Source organism: Biomphalaria glabrata, chromosome 2 (assembly GCF_947242115.1).
Source record: "Biomphalaria glabrata chromosome 2, xgBioGlab47.1, whole genome shotgun sequence".
NCBI lineage: Eukaryota > Metazoa > Mollusca > Gastropoda > Planorbidae > Biomphalaria > Biomphalaria glabrata.
In genome coordinates, this window is record NC_074712.1 from 31,716,061 (window position 1) to 31,735,531 (window position 19,471).

Consider the following 19,471-nt stretch of genomic DNA (forward strand, 5'->3'; position numbering starts at 1 on the left):
AATGAGGAGTGCAGTATCTCCCATGGCTACGCAGATCTAGATCTATTTATAATCAAGTAAAACTAGATCTATATTTTATAAATAATAAAGTTCACCAGATATTTCATCATTATGACTTATCGATGAAGTCAAAAGTTAAAGTTAAAAGTATCATCTGACTGATATATTAATATTATATATTCAAATATTGTGATATCGTTAAAATAAATAGTCAAATAAAAGCAGTAACAATAAAAAAACAAAATGAAAAATCTTACTCTAAAACTAATGCCATGCAACCTTATCTTATCACAATTACCTAGTATAATATAAAACGCTACACGTACCACATATTTGAGGTGATCCTTAATAGATGATAGATCTCAAATGTAAGTAAAATGTCTGCAGTCTTTCTTGAAGAGTTATTTACCATTGACATTGTTAACTTCCTTTTGCACTGAGATTTATTTTGTATTATCGTTAATTTTGGAAATTTCCGCTTCTGCTTTGGACTTTGGATATTCCCGTATTGAATGAATTATTAAACAAAAATAAATTTTAACTAAAAAACAACAACATTGAAACATCACATTTTTATTACTTTTTATATCATCTATTCTATAATCTGTTCAAAGATGTTAGATTAAATTATTAAAGGAAAAATAATGCACAGATCTATGTAAATGTCTTTTTTTTTCATACATTAAAAAAATGAATATAAAGTTTTAAATTAGAGGGCATTATAGGGGCATAGGGCCTATTTGTTTTTTTAGGGAAGGCATTGCCATTGGGCATGATTGGGTATTTTCTCAGAAATCGGGACTCAGATTTGTGAGTCGACATAGCTAGGATACAATTTTCCATAAATAATACTTATCTTATATAATACAAACGTATCAGGCTTTCGTTCATAACTTTTTTTGTTGAAATGCACAAACTCGCTTATAAAAAGCTATTCAAAAGAACCCTGTTACTCAGAGCGCCTTAAGATCTGTACATTGCCTGGCATAATGTTAATGTTCAAGGTCGTTTTCGTGAACAACAGAAATACTCTGCAGCGAACGGGAGGTGGGTTGTTTTTTCTACAAAGTACAATATGATGTGCATGATCTGATAAGCTGAACTGATACTTCAGGCAGTAGTTTTAAGGCCTCTAATTTACTGACATGTTTCATCAAATGCACCTTAAGCATAGTCTATAAAGATTGCTTTATCGAATCTTTTTTTTTATAATCGAATCTTTTTTTTTGTCTCCTTTGTAAGTTTTGTCCGCCGTGCCTTCGTCTTTGGGTGCATGTGTCTGAAAAGTCTGAGAACCCTAAATTCTTGGCATGGCCTACTTTATGGTGTCAATATCATAGACGGCACTAGCGGATCCAGAACTTTGAAGTGGGGGGGGGGGGGCGATTTTTTTCCAAACCCTAACCCTAACGCCCAGTAAACCCTAACCCTATGCCTAAACGTGCGTACACACACACATATATATATATATGTAGACATATATAGACATTTACATAGATCTGTGCATTATTTTTCCTTTAATAATTTAATCTAACATCTTTGAACAGATTATAGAATAGATGATATAAAAAGTAATAAAAATGTGATGTTTCAATGTTGTTGTTTTTTAGTTAAAATTTATTTTTGTTTAATAATTCATTCATAATTCATTAGATTTTGGCTTTGGGGATCGCCGCTGAAAATATTAGAATTATAAAAAAGCAGCATTTCTTAACCTTCAGCAAAAAACAAAACAACTGGGGCAAAGCTATAAGGTTCTCTTGTGGGGTTCTTGCTTTTTTCACTGCAGAAACGCATTCTCCTGACAAGTACAGCTCTTATTTATCAATGGATTTCGGGGCGAAGCCCCGACGATAAAAGCGTTTTCTTGCATTCTTCACTGCAGAAACGCCTTCTCCTGACAAGTACAGCTCTTTATTCATTAACGGATTTCGGGGCGAAGCCCCGACGCCAAAAGCGTTTTCTTGCATTCTTCACTGCAGAAACGCATTCTCCTGACAAGTACAGCTCTTTATTCATCAATGGAGTTCGGGGCGAAGCCGCGACGCCAAAAGCGTTTTCTTCCATTCTTCACTGCAGAAACGCATTCTCCTGACAAGTACAGCTCTTTATTCATCAATGGATTTCAGGGCGAAGCCCCGACGCCAAAAGCTTTTTCTTGCATTCTTCATTGCAGAAGGGCCTTCTCCTTACTTCTACAGCTCATTATTCATCAATGGATTTCGGGGCGAAGCCCCGACGCCAAAAGCGTTTTCTTGCATTCTTCACTGCAGAAACGCATTCTCCTGACAAGTACAGCTCTTTATTCATCAATGGAGTTCGGGGCGAATTCGCGACGCCAAAAGCGTTTTCTTCCATTCTTCACTGCAGAAACGCATTCTCCTGACAAGTACAGCTCTTTATTCATCAATGGATTTCAGGGCGAAGCCCCGACGCCAAAAGCTTTTTCTTGCATTCTTCATTGCAGAAGGGCCTTCTCCTGACTTCTACAGCTCATTATTCATCAATGGATTTCGGGGCGAAGCCCCGACGCCAAAAGCGTTTTCTTGCATTCTTCACTGCAGAAACGCATTCTCCTGACAAGTACAGCTCTTTATTCATCAATGGAGTTCGGGGCGAAGCCGCGACGCCAAAAGCGTTTTCTTCCATTCTTCACTGCAGAAACGCATTCTCCTGACAAGTACAGCTCTTTATTCATCAATGGATTTCAGGGCGAAGCCCCGACGCCAAAAGCTTTTTCTTGCATTCTTCATTGCAGAAGGGCCTTCTCCTGACTTCTACAGCTCATTATTCATCAATGGATTTCGGGGCGAAGCCCCGACGCCAAAAGCGTTTTCTTCTTTTTTCACTGCAGAATACGTATTCTCCTGACATCTACAGCTCATTATTCATCAATGGAGTTCGAAGCTCATTATTCATACTATTAAAAAAGGACCTTTTGAATAATGTTGTACTTGAAAATTATTTTAATATGAATTATAGGCCCTTAATACATTGCAAATAAAACCGATTTGTTCATTGAAAAGATAAGATACCCCACATATTTAGATTTTGGCTTTGGGGATCGCCGCTGAAAAAAAAATTATTCAATAAATAGTATTCAATAATATTGATGTATAAATTGTGAATTATAGTCCCAAATTTATTTAACTAGAAAAATATCAGATTGAGTAAAGGTTGGTAAAAGGCGACTATGAAAACACTATTTGAGTTTATAACTCATCTCAATCATGGCTCTATTACTGAAAAATTTCGTTTGAATTCTAACTTTTCCAATGCAAAGTCTTACTTAATATAATTATGATAAATTCATGTGAAATTAAAGAAACTCTGTCTGGAAATGGGAGGAGCGGTAGAGTGAAAACGATTAATCCTCGCTCCTTTAATAATTTCTGCTAAAGATTGCATTTGGCATTAAAGAATAGGGGTTGGGCGACTCAGTATAAGAATTTAATTTATAGTGTATATAAATTATGATGGGGGAAATGCGATTGCATGTATCGCCCCTCCCTCCTGGTACAACCCTTTTTCATTTAAATTTACTAATGATACTATTTGAGATTAGATTGTGGTATGACATAATATACAATGGGTCACATATCAATACGTAGTTTATATTATATAGATATTCAACTAATTTTATTCACAAACTATGATTCTCCACAAAAATAGGACCGCCCCCCCCCCCAGCATTCAGAGGGCTAGAGTGGGGAGGGCAGTACATGCAATTGCCCCCCCCCTCACCCCACCGAATCGGCCAAAATACCAGAAAGGGAGCGACATAATATAAAATGTATATATTAATTCAACTAATTTTTTTCACAAACTATGATTCTCCACAAAAATAGGACCGCCCCCCAGCACTCAGGGGGCTATAGTGGGGAGGGCAGTACATGCAATCGCCCCCTCCTTACCCCACCGAATCGGCCAAAATACCAGAAAGGGAGCGACATAGTATAAAATGTATATATTAATTCAACTAATTTTGTTCACAAACTATGATTTCTCCATAAAAACGGACCGCCCCCCCCACTCAAAGGGTTTAGGTGGGAAGGGCAGTAGAGGTATTCGCCCCCCCCCCCCCCCACCAATCGGCAAACAGGGAACGACATAATATAAAGATCGGTTAAAAAATCAATAACAAGTCTACACAATATAGATATTACATTGATTCTATTAGCAAGCTGTGATTTCTACAAAAAAATTGGACCGCCCCCCCCACTCGAAAGTGTATGGGGGGGGGCGGGATTGATACCATCGCCCCCTCCCGACCCCACCAATCGGCCAACATACTAGAGGGGGGGGGGCGAAATAATCTAAAAATACGTTGAAATATAAATAATTAGTATTTATTTTTAACATAAGTAATAAATTCGTATACAAATTGTGTGAATTCTATAATAAAATTCGCCCGCCCCCCCCCCTCCCGGAGGGGGGGAGTCGGCCGAGTGGGGGGGGGGGGGCGATCGCCCCTACCGCCCCCCCCCCCCTGGATCCGCCAATGATAGACGGTAGATTTTCTTTAAAGTATGCTCAACCGTCACTGTTTCCCAGTTGACTTTAGAGTAACCAACATACTAACGCGTAATTTCCGACCCGCAGAAATAATGGAAATATATCTAGTCGAAGTTTCCGGAAAGATAAAAATAACTCTGATCTATGGCGAAAGATAGTAGGTCAAATGTATAAACCACCACGTAGACTTCCTAGAAAGTGATGTCTTAGACTTGTATCTTATTTTATTACATTTCTTTCCCCACTTTATTTAGGACACTCCAATGAAAGTGATTTTTTTTTTTAATTGTAAACTTTCTTTTTTTTTAAATATTGTTTTGCCTTAGCGGAATTCGGAAATTCTGAAGTATGATCCCAATGGATTCAATGAATAGGCTATAGCGTACATTTTTTTTTTTTTACCGACCATACAAATGCGTTTTATTTTTATATTTTTTTGAAACATTTTTTTTTTTACATTTCACCGAACTGGGGCGAGTGAATCATGGTATTAAATGTATGAACCATTGTCTTTCTTTAAGTGGCTTCGAGTTCTATTTTTTTTTTTTTTTGACAGACGAAAGGACCGACGGACTAACAAGTTTAATAAAATTGTATAATAGGGAGGAATATGCCTCTTGCAGTCATCATATTATATGTTAACGTTAGTTAAATGTTATATAAACTTAACTAATTATTTTGACCAATGAGCTAGGAACGTATAGGCCTACTATACAAGGACGACTAGCCTACTATGTGGATTGTCACACGGGAAGCACATAATGAGTCTATTATTACACTGGATCATAATGCTTGGAAAAGGTACTCGTTTGTTTATATTATACTAGTCGACCGGCGGCGTAGCATACGCCGCTATTTTGCAGGGCCAGCCTTAGGCCACTGCAACCTATGCTACCGCAGTGGACCCCACACTTTCAAGGGACCCGCACTTTCATATGACCCGCGCTAATTCAAGGTGTATAAATTATTAAATTAAACCATTTTATAACTTAAAACAGATTTCCCGCGCCCTCATGGGAATCTCCAGAAATTGCAAAATATACGAAAAAGTCCTTAAAATATACGGAAATATGTAGACAAATATTGTCATTTTGGGGTGTCATTCAATATGGAAAACGCCAATCCTACGCGCGATAAATAAAAACGGCATTATGCATTAGCCGTAATTATGTAATCTGGTGAAAGAAGCTTCTCGCGCCTCAAACTAATGAAGAATTACTTGAGGTCAACAATTCTCAAAGATAGATTGAAACATTTGGTAATTCTTGCTATTGAGCGTGATCTATGCAGGAAACAGAATTATTATGATATACTGTATGAATTTGCTACACGCAAGGCTCGTAAAGTATTTCTGTACGTAATAAAGAATGAATAAAATGCATAGACGAATTTATTTTCTAATACTAACTCTTGAATTTCTCTTATTATCCACTTCCCTACCCAAACTTGGCCCCGCGGAATCCTTTTCGCATAGGGCCCCACAATGATTAAGTCTAGCCCTGCTATTTAGTGACGGGTGAATATACATGGTAGATTACTTGTTCTCTTTCCATGACTTCTTGGTCACAATGGTTATGTCCGGCGCTGCTATTTAGTGTTTATAAAATGTTTGTTTGTAAAATGTTTTACATGTTTCGGATGTTCCTTCAGAGTTGAAGGAAGAAGGGGGATGGGAGCGGGCAGGGTTTGATAAATCCAAATGACAGTCCAGCGTGCAAACCGCACGACCAGGCAGCCATCCGTAGTGACCGGTGAATACTTGTTCTCCCCCCCCCCCCCCTCTTGTTTTTTCGTGGGGTGACTATCCGCAGAAATAAGAAAGTGATCTTTCCTTTACTTCTTCTTACTTCTTTTCCTCCAAACTCTTGAACCATGAAGAGAATTATATAGAGAGAGATATCGTGTTTCAGCTCATTGAAGTTCAAGTTATCTTTTCCTTCCTCGTGTTTCAGCTCATTGAAGTTCAAGTTATCTTTTCCTTCCTCGTGTTTCAGCTCATTGAAGTTTAAGTTATCTTTTCCTTCCTCGTGTTTCAGCTCATTGAAGTTCAAGTTATCTTTTCCTTCCTCGTGTTTCAGCTCATTGAAGTTCAAGTTATCTTTTCCTTCCTCGTGTTTCAGTGTTGAATTCGAACCTGCATTCCATTCAAGCGAGGAACAAGCAGGTGCCATACTCAGTCATCTGTTGTCGTTTTAATCTTTAATTGAACACTACTAATTAGATCTAATAAGTGTTATTTCAGAATCGGTAGAACAAAATACTCTCCATAATTAATATTGTTGCGAGGTTTTAAAAAAACTTAAATTTTACGTCTTGCACAATGAGTTATCTCCATTTTCTTGCGTCCACAATGTGATTGGGAAATAGTCTATGCATGACCATAGACTATGGCATGACATAAGCAAAGGATGTAAATATTGACCAGTACGACATTTTCTCTTTCAACTGAACTGTTGTTGACTTCGCACTCTTTAACGCGTTTGTCCAGTGTCTTATTTTTACTCAACCCCCCCCCCAATTATATCTATAAATAATGTAGAAGTTATTTACCTTAGTTGATATCAAATAAAATAATTTATTACCAATAATTAATTTATTAATTGGTTATATTATAACTGATTCATGTTTTGTGACGTACAAAAAATAATTATCTGAAGTTTCAACTTGATCCGAGAATGGGCTTGGATGAAAGAACGTGTTCATTTATCTAAGGGATGAAACCCTACAAATTTTGCTGCATATGTGAATACTGAAGAATTAATTTCCCTTGTTGGTATCAAACAAAACAATTAATTACCAGGAATAATTGACAAATTGGTTATTTTTTTTTATTGATTCATGTATTGTCTTTTCCAATAAATAATTTTACAAAGTTTCAACTTGATCCGAGAATGGGTGTGGGAGAAATAACGTATACAAAATGTTTACCAGACAGACAGAGTGAGTTGATGCGAGCTTTGTAAAAACAGCTGAGATTATCAAAAAACAAACAATTGAGATATAGATCTAGAAATAAAAATGGGATAACAAACAAATACTCTCTGAGATTATACAAACATCAATGGACTCGGCAAAGTAGGTCTCCTATAATTCATAGCATATGGCGGCTCCCTGAGATACTCCCCAAATGACTTCATCTTGTTGACGTCACTGCGACAGCTTTGTCCACATTTGTGTGAGGTTACCAGTCATGCACATGTGCGCAAGTATTGAGTTGTCCTGTCCTAGCTTCTCTTCCTGTCAACCTATCAGTCATTTAAGACATCAACTCTCGCTGACGTGTGCAGTAATAGTGCGTGTCAACAAAAGTGTGTGTTGTGTGTTGGGCGTAGCTAGGAATTATCCATCGTTTGGGGGCTCCGGGGGCTTGACCACTTTGGAGACTGCATTTGCATAATATTTAATTTTTAATGTAGAAAAAAACTCAATTGGGGGATTTTCAAATTCTCCCCCCTCCTCCCCCCACCCACCCTAGCTACACCACTACTACAATTTTAACAATAGCTCAACGCTTGGCAGTCTGTCTTCGTATTAAATCTTTTTACTACCGATACTTAGCTGAATTTTTAAAACAGTGTAAAGTTATAAAGTAATATAGAGTAAAAAGTTGCTTTCTCCATATTGAAATTATGTTGTACAAAAAAACAGAAGAGCTTCGAACATTTCATTCTGCAGAACTAAAAAGTAGAAAACTCTTAGCGTATACCCATAGACATATTAGCAATGCTTTTTTCTTTTACACCGGATACACCAACAAATCGAACTATTTACAGATTGTTTCGCCATGTAGGCTATAAAAAGCACAATAGACTATGTGATGACTTTCTCTTATAAAAATGCATATGCATAATGGTCATGGTAAAAATAAAATGTACTATTCAATTTACTAGTCAATTAATTTTTTTTTTGCTTCTATGCATAATGAAATAGGGCAGACGCGATTGTTACGACGTAACTACAAAATATAGGCCTAACCCGCTTGCTTATAAAACAATTTTCTTTCGTCTGAAAAGGCTTGTGACGAGTCATTTCCATCTATAGTAGTATATCGCTCTGAAAACAATTATGCCTTTTTGTCTATCTATCTATCTATCTATCTATCTATCTATCTATCTATCTATCTATCTATCTATCTATCTATCTATCTATCTATCTATCTATCTATCTATCTATCTATCTACCTATTTATATGTCTGTCTGTCTGTCTATTTGTCTTCTGATTAATTTAATAAAACGACTTAGAATCTTAAGTTAGCCTTTACCGGTAAGTTTCAAAAGCTTCTTATTTAAAAAAAAAGGTTTGTAAGTCTTAAGTTTATATCCCTGCGTTAATCCAATCGTAAACTCATTAAAGGTGTGCAGCAATTAATTATGAGAGCGTATCTGTCGCTTGAGGTCATTAACGATAAAGTGTCTTTTTTTGCCATGTCTTTCGTAGTGAAAAAAAAAAAGATGTTTATTATGAATATATTGTTCTCCCTTTCCAATGTAGCCATCTGACATAAGCAAGCATACAAATCTAGACTATAAAAGCTAGCTAGATTTATGTCAGATTGTAGCTTATATTGAAGATGACATGTCTGATTTGGGGGATTTAGTTATATAGATGACTTGAGTACTGAGTCTGTAGCTAATGTGCTTTTTAATTTTTTTTTTTTTTAAATATTGAATTGACTCATTGTAAACAAGAAACATTTGAATTACGAACCCGTGAAACTATCTTGAATTAAGGACCAGTGAAACTGACTTAATCGTGAAAAACATTTCACTAAAAACTTGAAATTAGATTGTTGTTTTTTACGAAGGCGTATGCTTTCTGAAGACATAGGTGGTAGGGGCCTACTCCTCCTCTTACTTTCTGAAGACATAGCTGGTAGCCTACTACTCCTCTTACTTTCTGAAGACATAGCTGGTAGCCTACTACTCTTCTTACTTTCTGAAGACATAGCTGGTAGCCTACTACTCCTCTTACTTTCTAAAGACATAGCTGGTAGCCTACTACTCCTCTTACTTTCTAAAGACATAGCTGGTAGCCTACTACTCGTCTTACTTTCTGAAGACATAGCTGGTAGCCTACTACTCCTCCTACTTTCTAAAGACATAGCTGGTAGCCTACTACTCCTCTTACTTTCTAAAGACATAGCTGGTAGCCTACTACTCTTCTTACTTTCTAAAGACATAGCTGGTAGCCTACTACTCGTCTTACTTTCTGAAGACATAGCTATAGCCTACTACTCCTCTTACTTTCTGAAGACATAGCTGGTAGCCTACTACTCTTCTTACTTTCTGAAGACATAGCTGGTAGCCTAATACTCCTCTTACTTTCTAAAGACATAGCTGGTAGCCTACTACTCCTCTTACTTTCTGAAGACATAGCTGTATCCTACTACTCCTCTTACTTTCTGAAGACATAGCTGGTAGCCTACTACTCCTCTTACTTTCTGAAGACATAGCTGTATCCTACTACTCCTCTTACTTTCTGAAGACATAGCTGGTAGCCTACTACTCTTCTTACTTTCTAAAGACATAGCTGTAGTCTACTACTCGTCTTACTTTCTAAAGACATAGCTGGTAGCCTACTACTCGTCTTACTTTCTGAAGACATAGCTATAGCCTACTACTCCTCTTACTTTCTGAAGACATAGCTGGTAGCCTACTACTCTTCTTACTTTCTGAAGACATAGCTGGTAGCCTAATACTCCTCTTACTTTCTAAAGACATAGCTGGTAGCCTACTACTCCTCTTACTTTCTGAAGACATAGCTGTATCCTACTACTCCTCTTACTTTCTGAAGACATAGCTGGTAGCCTACTACTCCTCTTACTTTCTGAAGACATAGCTGTATCCTACTACTCCTCTTACTTTCTGAAGACATAGCTGGTAGCCTACTACTCCTCTTACTTTCTGAAGACATAGCTGGTAGCCTACTACTCCTCTTACTTTCTAAAGACATAGCTGGTAGCCTACTACTCCTCTTACTTTCTAAAGACATAGCTGTAGCCTACTACTCCTCTTACTTTCTGAAGACATAGCTGGTAGCCTACTACTCCTCTTACTTTCTGAAGACATAGCTGGTAGCCTACTACTCCTCTTACTTTCTAAAGACATAGCTGGTAGCCTACTACTCCTCTTACTTTCTGAAGACATAGCTGGTAGCCTACTACTCCTCTTACTTTCTAAAGACATAGCTGGTAGCCTACTACTCCTCTTACTTACTGAAGACATAGCTGGTAGCCTACTACTCTTCTTACTTTCTGAAGACATAGCTGGTAGCCTACTACTCCTCTTACTTTCTGAAGACATAGCTGGTAGCCTACTACTCCTCTTACTTACTGAAGACATAGCTGGTAGCCTACTACTCTTCTTACTTTCTGAAGACATAGCTGGTAGCCTACTACTCCTCTTACTTTCTAAAGACATAGCTGGTAGCCTACTACTCCTCTTACTTTCTAAAGACATAGCTGGTAGCCTACTACTCTTCTTACTTTCTGAAGACATAGCTGGTAGCCTACTACTCCTCTTACTTTCTGAAGACATAGCTGGTAGCCTACTACTCCTCTTACTTTCTAAAGACATAGCTGGTAGCCTACTACTCCTCTTACTTTCTGAAGACATAGCTGGTAGCCTACTACTCCTCCTACTTTCTAAAGACATAGCTGGTAGCCTACTACTCTTCTTACTTTCTAAAGACATAGCTGGTAGCCTAATACTCCTCCTACTTTCTGAAGACATAGCTGGTAGCCTACTACTCCTCTTACTTTCTGAAGACATAGCTGTAGCCTACTACTCCTCCTACTTTCTAAAGACATAGCTGGTAGCCTACTACTCCTCCTACTTTCTAAAGACATAGCTGGTAGCCTACTACTCCTCTTACTTTCTGAAGTAATAGCTGGTAGCCTAATACTCCTCCTACTTTCTGAAGACATAGCTGGTAGCCTACTACTCCTCCTACTTTCTGAAGACATAGCTGGTAGCCTACTACTCCTCCTACTTTCTGAAGACATAGCTGTATCCTTCTACTCCTCCTACTTTCTGAAGACATAGCTGTATCCTACTACTCCTCCTACTTTCTGAAGACATAGCTGGTAGCCTACTACTCCTCCTACTTTCTGAAGACATAGCTGGTAGCCTACTACTCCTCTTACTTTCTAAAGACATAGCTGTATCCTACTACTCCTCCTACTTTCTGAAGACATAGCTGGTAGCCTACTACTCCTCTTACTTTCTAAAGACATAGCTGGTAGCCTACTACTCCTTTTACTTTCTGAAGACATAGCTGGTAGCCTACTACTCCTCCTACTTTCTGAAGACATAGCTGGTAGCCTACTACTCCTCTTACTTTCTAAAGACATAGCTGGTAGCCTACTACTCCTCCTACTTTCTAAAGACATAGCTGGTAGCCTACTCCTCCTCTTACTTTCTGAAGACATAGCTGTATCCTACTATTCCTCCTACTTTCTGAAGACATTGCTGTACCCTACTACTCCTCCTACTTTCTAAAGACATAGCTGGTAGCCTACTACTCCTCTTACTTTCTGAAGACATAGCTGTAGTCTACTACTCCTCTTACTTTCTGAAGACATAGCTGTATCCTACTACTCTTCTTACTTTCTGAAGACATAGCTGTATCCTACTACTCCTCCTATTTTCTGAAGACATAGCTGTAGCCTACTACTCCTCCTACTTTCTAAAGACATAGCTGTAGCCTACTACTCTTCTTACTTTCTGAAGACATAGCTGTATCCTACTACTCCTCCTACTTTCTGAAGACATAGCTGTATCCTACTACTCCTCTTACTTTCTGAAGACATAGCTGTATCCTACTACTCTTCTTACTTTCTAAAGACATAGCTGGTAGCCTACTACTCCTCTTACTTTCTGAAGACATAGCTGTATCCTACTACTCCTCCTACTTTCTGAAGACATAGCTGTATCCTACTACTCCTCCTACTTTCTGAAGACATAGCTGTATCCTACTACTCCTCTTACTTTCTGAAGACATAGCTGTATCCTACTACTCCTCTTACTTTCTGAAGACATAGCTGTATCCTACTACTCCTCTTACTTTCTGAAGACATAGCTGTATCCTACTACTCCACTTACTTTCTGAAGACATAGCTGTATCCTACTACTCCTCTTACTTTCTGAAGACATAGCTGTATCCTACTACTCCTCCTACTTTCTGAAGACATAGCTGTAGCCTACTACTCTTCTTACTTTCTGAAGACATAGCTGTAGTCTACTACTCCTCTTACTTTCTGAAGACATAGCTGGTAGCCTACTACTCCTCCTACTTTCTGAAGACATAGCTGTATCCTACTACTCCTCCTAATTTCTGAAGACATAGCTGTAGCCTACTACTCCTCTTACTTTCTGAAGACATAGCTGGTAGCCTACTACGTCTCTTACTTTCTGAAGACATAGCTGGTAGCCTACTACTCGTCTTACTTTCTGAAGACATAGCTGGTAGCCTAATACTCCTCCTACTTTCTGAAGACATAGCTGAAGCCTACTACTTATCTTACTTTCTGAAAACATAGCTGTAGCCTAATACTCCTCTTACTTTCTTAAGACATAGCTGTATCCTACTACTCCTCTTACTTTCTTAAGACATAGCTGGTAGTCTACTACTCCTCTTACTTTCTGAAGACATAGCTGGTAGTCTACTTCTCTTCTTACTTTCTGAAGACATAGCTATAGCCTAATACTCCTCTTACTTTCTGAAGACATAGCTGTAGACTACTACTCCTCTTACTTTCTGAAGATATAGCTGTAGCCTAATACTCCTCTTACTTTCTGAAGACATAGCTGTATCCTACTCCTCCTCTTACTTTCTAAAAACATAGCAGAAGCCTAATACTCCTCCTAATTTCTGAAGACATAGCTGTAGACTACTACTCCTCCTACTTTCTAAAGACATAGCTGGTAGCCTACTACTCCTCTTACTTTCTGAAGACATAGCTGGTAGTCTACTACTCCTCTTACTTTCTGAAGACATAGCTGGTAGCCTACTACTCCTCTTACTTTCTGAAGACATAGCTGGTAGCCTACTACTCCTCTTACTTTCTTAAGACATAGCTGAAGCCTAATACTCCTCCTACTTTCTAAAGACATAGCTGGTAGTCTACTACTCCTCTTACTTTCTGAAGACATAGCTGGTAGCCTACTACTCCTCTTACTTTCTGAAGACATAGCTGAAGCCTAATACTCCTCCTACTTTCTGAAGACATAGCTGTAGCCTACTACTCCTCTTACTTTCTGAAGACATAGCTGGTAGCCTACTACTCCTCCTACTTTCTGAAGACATAGCTGGTAGCCTACTACTCCTCCTACTTTCTGAAGACATAGCTGTAGCCTACTACTCCTCCTACTTTCTGAAGACATAGCTATAGCCTACTACTACTCCTACTTTCTGAAGACATAGCTGGTAGCCTACTACTCCTCTTACTTTCTGAAGACATAGCTGTAGCCTACTACTCCTCCTACTTTCTGAAGACATAGCTGGTAGCCTACTACTCCTCTTACTTTCTGAAGACATAGCTGTATCCTACTACACCTCTTACTTTCTGAAGACATAGCTGGTAGCCTACTACTCCTCCTATTTTCTGAAGACATAGCTGGTAGCCTACTACTCCTCTTACTTTCTAAAGACATAGCAGAAGCCTAATACTCCTCCTACTTTCTGAAGACATAGCTGTAGACTACTACTCCTCCTACTTTCTAAAGACATAGCAGAAGCCTACTACTCCTCTTACTTTCTGAAGACATAGCTGGTAGTCTACTACTCCTCTTATTTTCTAAAGACATAGCTGGTAGCCTACTACTCCTCTTACTTTCTAAAGACATAGCTGTAGCCTACTACTCCTCTTACTTTCTGAAGACATAGCTGGTAGCCTACTACTCCTCTTACTTTCTGAAGACATAGCTGGTAGCCTACTACTCCTCTTACTTTCTAAAGACATAGCTGGTAGCCTACTACTCCTCTTACTTTCTGAAGACATAGCTGGTAGCCTACTACTCCTCTTACTTTCTAAAGACATAGCTGGTAGCCTACTACTCCTCTTACTTACTGAAGACATAGCTGGTAGCCTACTACTCTTCTTACTTTCTGAAGACATAGCTGGTAGCCTACTACTCCTCTTACTTTCTGAAGACATAGCTGGTAGCCTACTACTCCTCTTACTTACTGAAGACATAGCTGGTAGCCTACTACTCTTCTTACTTTCTGAAGACATAGCTGGTAGCCTACTACTCCTCTTACTTTCTAAAGACATAGCTGGTAGCCTACTACTCCTCTTACTTTCTAAAGACATAGCTGGTAGCCTACTACTCTTCTTACTTTCTGAAGACATAGCTGGTAGCCTACTACTCCTCTTACTTTCTGAAGACATAGCTGGTAGCCTACTACTCCTCTTACTTTCTAAAGACATAGCTGGTAGCCTACTACTCCTCTTACTTTCTGAAGACATAGCTGGTAGCCTACTACTCCTCCTACTTTCTAAAGACATAGCTGGTAGCCTACTACTCTTCTTACTTTCTAAAGACATAGCTGGTAGCCTAATACTCCTCCTACTTTCTGAAGACATAGCTGGTAGCCTACTACTCCTCTTACTTTCTGAAGACATAGCTGTAGCCTACTACTCCTCCTACTTTCTAAAGACATAGCTGGTAGCCTACTACTCCTCCTACTTTCTAAAGACATAGCTGGTAGCCTACTACTCCTCTTACTTTCTGAAGTAATAGCTGGTAGCCTAATACTCCTCCTACTTTCTGAAGACATAGCTGGTAGCCTACTACTCCTCCTACTTTCTGAAGACATAGCTGGTAGCCTACTACTCCTCCTACTTTCTGAAGACATAGCTGTATCCTTCTACTCCTCCTACTTTCTGAAGACATAGCTGTATCCTACTACTCCTCCTACTTTCTGAAGACATAGCTGGTAGCCTACTACTCCTCCTACTTTCTGAATACATAGCTGGTAGCCTACTACTCCTCTTACTTTCTAAAGACATAGCTGTATCCTACTACTCCTCCTACTTTCTGAAGACATAGCTGGTAGCCTACTACTCCTCTTACTTTCTAAAGACATAGCTGGTAGCCTACTACTCCTTTTACTTTCTGAAGACATAGCTGGTAGCCTACTACTCCTCCTACTTTCTGAAGACATAGCTGGTAGCCTACTACTCCTCTTACTTTCTAAAGACATAGCTGGTAGCCTACTACTCCTCCTACTTTCTAAAGACATAGCTGGTAGCCTACTCCTCCTCTTACTTTCTGAAGACATAGCTGTATCCTACTATTCCTCCTACTTTCTGAAGACATTGCTGTACCCTACTACTCCTCCTACTTTCTAAAGACATAGCTGGTAGCCTACTACTCCTCTTACTTTCTGAAGACATAGCTGTAGTCTACTACTCCTCTTACTTTCTGAAGACATAGCTGTATCCTACTACTCTTCTTACTTTCTGAAGACATAGCTGTATCCTACTACTCCTCCTATTTTCTGAAGACATAGCTGTAGCCTACTACTCCTCCTACTTTCTAAAGACATAGCTGTAGCCTACTACTCTTCTTACTTTCTGAAGACATAGCTGTATCCTACTACTCCTCCTACTTTCTGAAGACATAGCTGTATCCTACTACTCCTCTTACTTTCTGAAGACATAGCTGTATCCTACTACTCTTCTTACTTTCTAAAGACATAGCTGGTAGCCTACTACTCCTCTTACTTTCTGAAGACATAGCTGTATCCTACTACTCCTCCTACTTTCTGAAGACATAGCTGTATCCTACTACTCCTCCTACTTTCTGAAGACATAGCTGTATCCTACTACTCCTCTTACTTTCTGAAGACATAGCTGTATCCTACTACTCCTCTTACTTTCTGAAGACATAGCTGTATCCTACTACTCCTCTTACTTTCTGAAGACATAGCTGTATCCTACTACTCCACTTACTTTCTGAAGACATAGCTGTATCCTACTACTCCTCTTACTTTCTGAAGACATAGCTGTATCCTACTACTCCTCCTACTTTCTGAAGACATAGCTGTAGCCTACTACTCTTCTTACTTTCTGAAGACATAGCTGTAGTCTACTACTCCTCTTACTTTCTGAAGACATAGCTGGTAGCCTACTACTCCTCCTACTTTCTGAAGACATAGCTGTATCCTACTACTCCTCCTAATTTCTGAAGACATAGCTGTAGCCTACTACTCCTCTTACTTTCTGAAGACATAGCTGGTAGCCTACTACGTCTCTTACTTTCTGAAGACATAGCTGGTAGCCTACTACTCGTCTTACTTTCTGAAGACATAGCTGGTAGCCTAATACTCCTCCTACTTTCTGAAGACATAGCTGAAGCCTACTACTTATCTTACTTTCTGAAAACATAGCTGTAGCCTAATACTCCTCTTACTTTCTTAAGACATAGCTGTATCCTACTACTCCTCTTACTTTCTTAAGACATAGCTGGTAGTCTACTACTCCTCTTACTTTCTGAAGACATAGCTGGTAGTCTACTTCTCTTCTTACTTTCTGAAGACATAGCTATAGCCTAATACTCCTCTTACTTTCTGAAGACATAGCTGTAGACTACTACTCCTCTTACTTTCTGAAGATATAGCTGTAGCCTAATACTCCTCTTACTTTCTGAAGACATAGCTGTATCCTACTCCTCCTCTTACTTTCTAAAAACATAGCAGAAGCCTAATACTCCTCCTAATTTCTGAAGACATAGCTGTAGACTACTACTCCTCCTACTTTCTAAAGACATAGCTGGTAGCCTACTACTCCTCTTACTTTCTGAAGACATAGCTGGTAGTCTACTACTCCTCTTACTTTCTGAAGACATAGCTGGTAGCCTACTACTCCTCTTACTTTCTGAAGACATAGCTGGTAGCCTACTACTCCTCTTACTTTCTTAAGACATAGCTGAAGCCTAATACTCCTCCTACTTTCTAAAGACATAGCTGGTAGTCTACTACTCCTCTTACTTTCTGAAGACATAGCTGGTAGCCTACTACTCCTCTTACTTTCTGAAGACATAGCTGAAGCCTAATACTCCTCCTACTTTCTGAAGACATAGCTGTAGCCTACTACTCCTCTTACTTTCTGAAGACATAGCTGGTAGCCTACTACTCCTCCTACTTTCTGAAGACATAGCTGGTAGCCTACTACTCCTCCTACTTTCTGAAGACATAGCTGTAGCCTACTACTCCTCCTACTTTCTGAAGACATAGCTATAGCCTACTACTACTCCTACTTTCTGAAGACATAGCTGGTAGCCTACTACTCCTCTTACTTTCTGAAGACATAGCTGTAGCCTACTACTCCTCCTACTTTCTGAAGACATAGCTGGTAGCCTACTACTCCTCTTACTTTCTGAAGACATAGCTGTATCCTACTACACCTCTTACTTTCTGAAGACATAGCTGGTAGCCTACTACTCCTCCTATTTTCTGAAGACATAGCTGGTAGCCTACTACTCCTCTTACTTTCTAAAGACATAGCAGAAGCCTAATACTCCTCCTACTTTCTGAAGACATAGCTGTAGACTACTACTCCTCCTACTTTCTAAAGACATAGCAGAAGCCTACTACTCCTCTTACTTTCTGAAGACATAGCTGGTAGTCTACTACTCCTCTTATTTTCTAAAGACATAGCTGAAGCCTAATACTCCTCCTACTTTCTGAAGACATAGCTGTAGCCTACTACTCCTCTTACTTTCTAAAGACATAGCTGGTAGCCTACTACTCCTCTTACTTTCTGAAGACATAGCTGGTAGTCTACTACTCCTCTTACTTTCTAAAGACATAGCTGGTAGCCTACTACTCCTCCTACTTTCTGAAGACATAGCTGGTAGCCTACTACTCCTCCTACTTTCTGAAGACATAGCTGTATCCTACTACTCCTCTTACTTTCTAAAGACATAGCTGGAAGCCTACTACTCCTCTTACTTTCTGAAGACATAGCTGTAGCCTACTACTCCTCTTACTTTCTAAAGACATAGCTGGTAGCCTACTACTCCTCTTACTTTCTGAAGACATAGCTGGTAGTCTACTACTCCTCTTACTTTCTGAAGACATAGCTGTAGCCTACTACTCCTCTTACTTTCTAAAGACATAGCTGGTAGCCTACTACTCCTCTTACTTTCTGAAGACATAGCTGGTAGCCTACTACTCCTCTTACTTTCTGAAGACATAGCGGTAGCCTACTACTCCTCTTACTTTCTAAAGACATAGCTGGTAGCCTACTACTCCTCTTACTTTCTGAAGACATAGCTGGTAGTCTACTACTCCTCTTACTTTCTGAAGACATAGCTGGTAGCCTACTACTCCTCTTACTTTCTAAAGACATAGCTGGTAGCCTACTACTCCTCTTACTTTCTAAAGACATAGCTGGTAGCCTAATACTCCTCCTACTTTCTGAAGACATAGCTGAAGCCTAATACTCCTCCTACTTTCTAAAGACATAGCTGGTAGTCTACTACTCCTCTTACTTTCTGAAGACATAGCTGGTAGCCTACTACTCCTCTTACTTTCTGAAGACATAGCTGTAGCCTACTACTCCTCTTACTTTCTAAAGACATAGCTGGTAGCCTACTACTCCTCCTACTTTCTGAAGACATAGCTGAAGCCTAATACTCCTCCTACTTTCTAAAGACATAGCTGGTAGTCTACTACTCCTCTTACTTTCTGAAGACATAGCTGGTAGCCTACTACTCCTCTTACTTTCTCAAGACATAGCTGTAGCCTACTACTCCTCTTACTTTCTAAAGACATAGCTGGTAGCCTACTACTCCTCCTACTTTCTGAAGACATAGCTGGTAGCCTACTACTCCTCTTACTTTCTGAAGACATAGCTGGTAGCCTACTACTCCTCTTACTTTCTAAAGACATAGCTGTAGCCTAATACTCCTCCTACTTTCTGAAGACATAGCTTAGCCTACTACTCCT

The 19,471-nt window shown here is 39.2% G+C and overlaps 1 protein-coding gene across 3 annotated transcripts in view; it reads right to left on the reverse strand.

Moving 5' to 3' along the window:
• The window catches only part of LOC106062460 (uncharacterized), a 46,441-nt gene that overhangs the window by 9,208 nt on the left and 17,762 nt on the right, over nt 1-19,471 (reverse strand). Inside the window, exon 1 of one of the 3 annotated variants that reach the window (XM_013220728.2) lies at nt 327-563. The exons of 1 other annotated variant lie outside the window; for it this stretch is intronic. The gene's annotated coding sequence lies outside the window, so the exon portion shown is untranslated. Of the gene's footprint in view, nt 1-326; nt 564-19,471 lie in introns of those variants that run through there. One more of the 3 variants, XM_056020067.1, reaches the window with a different exon arrangement.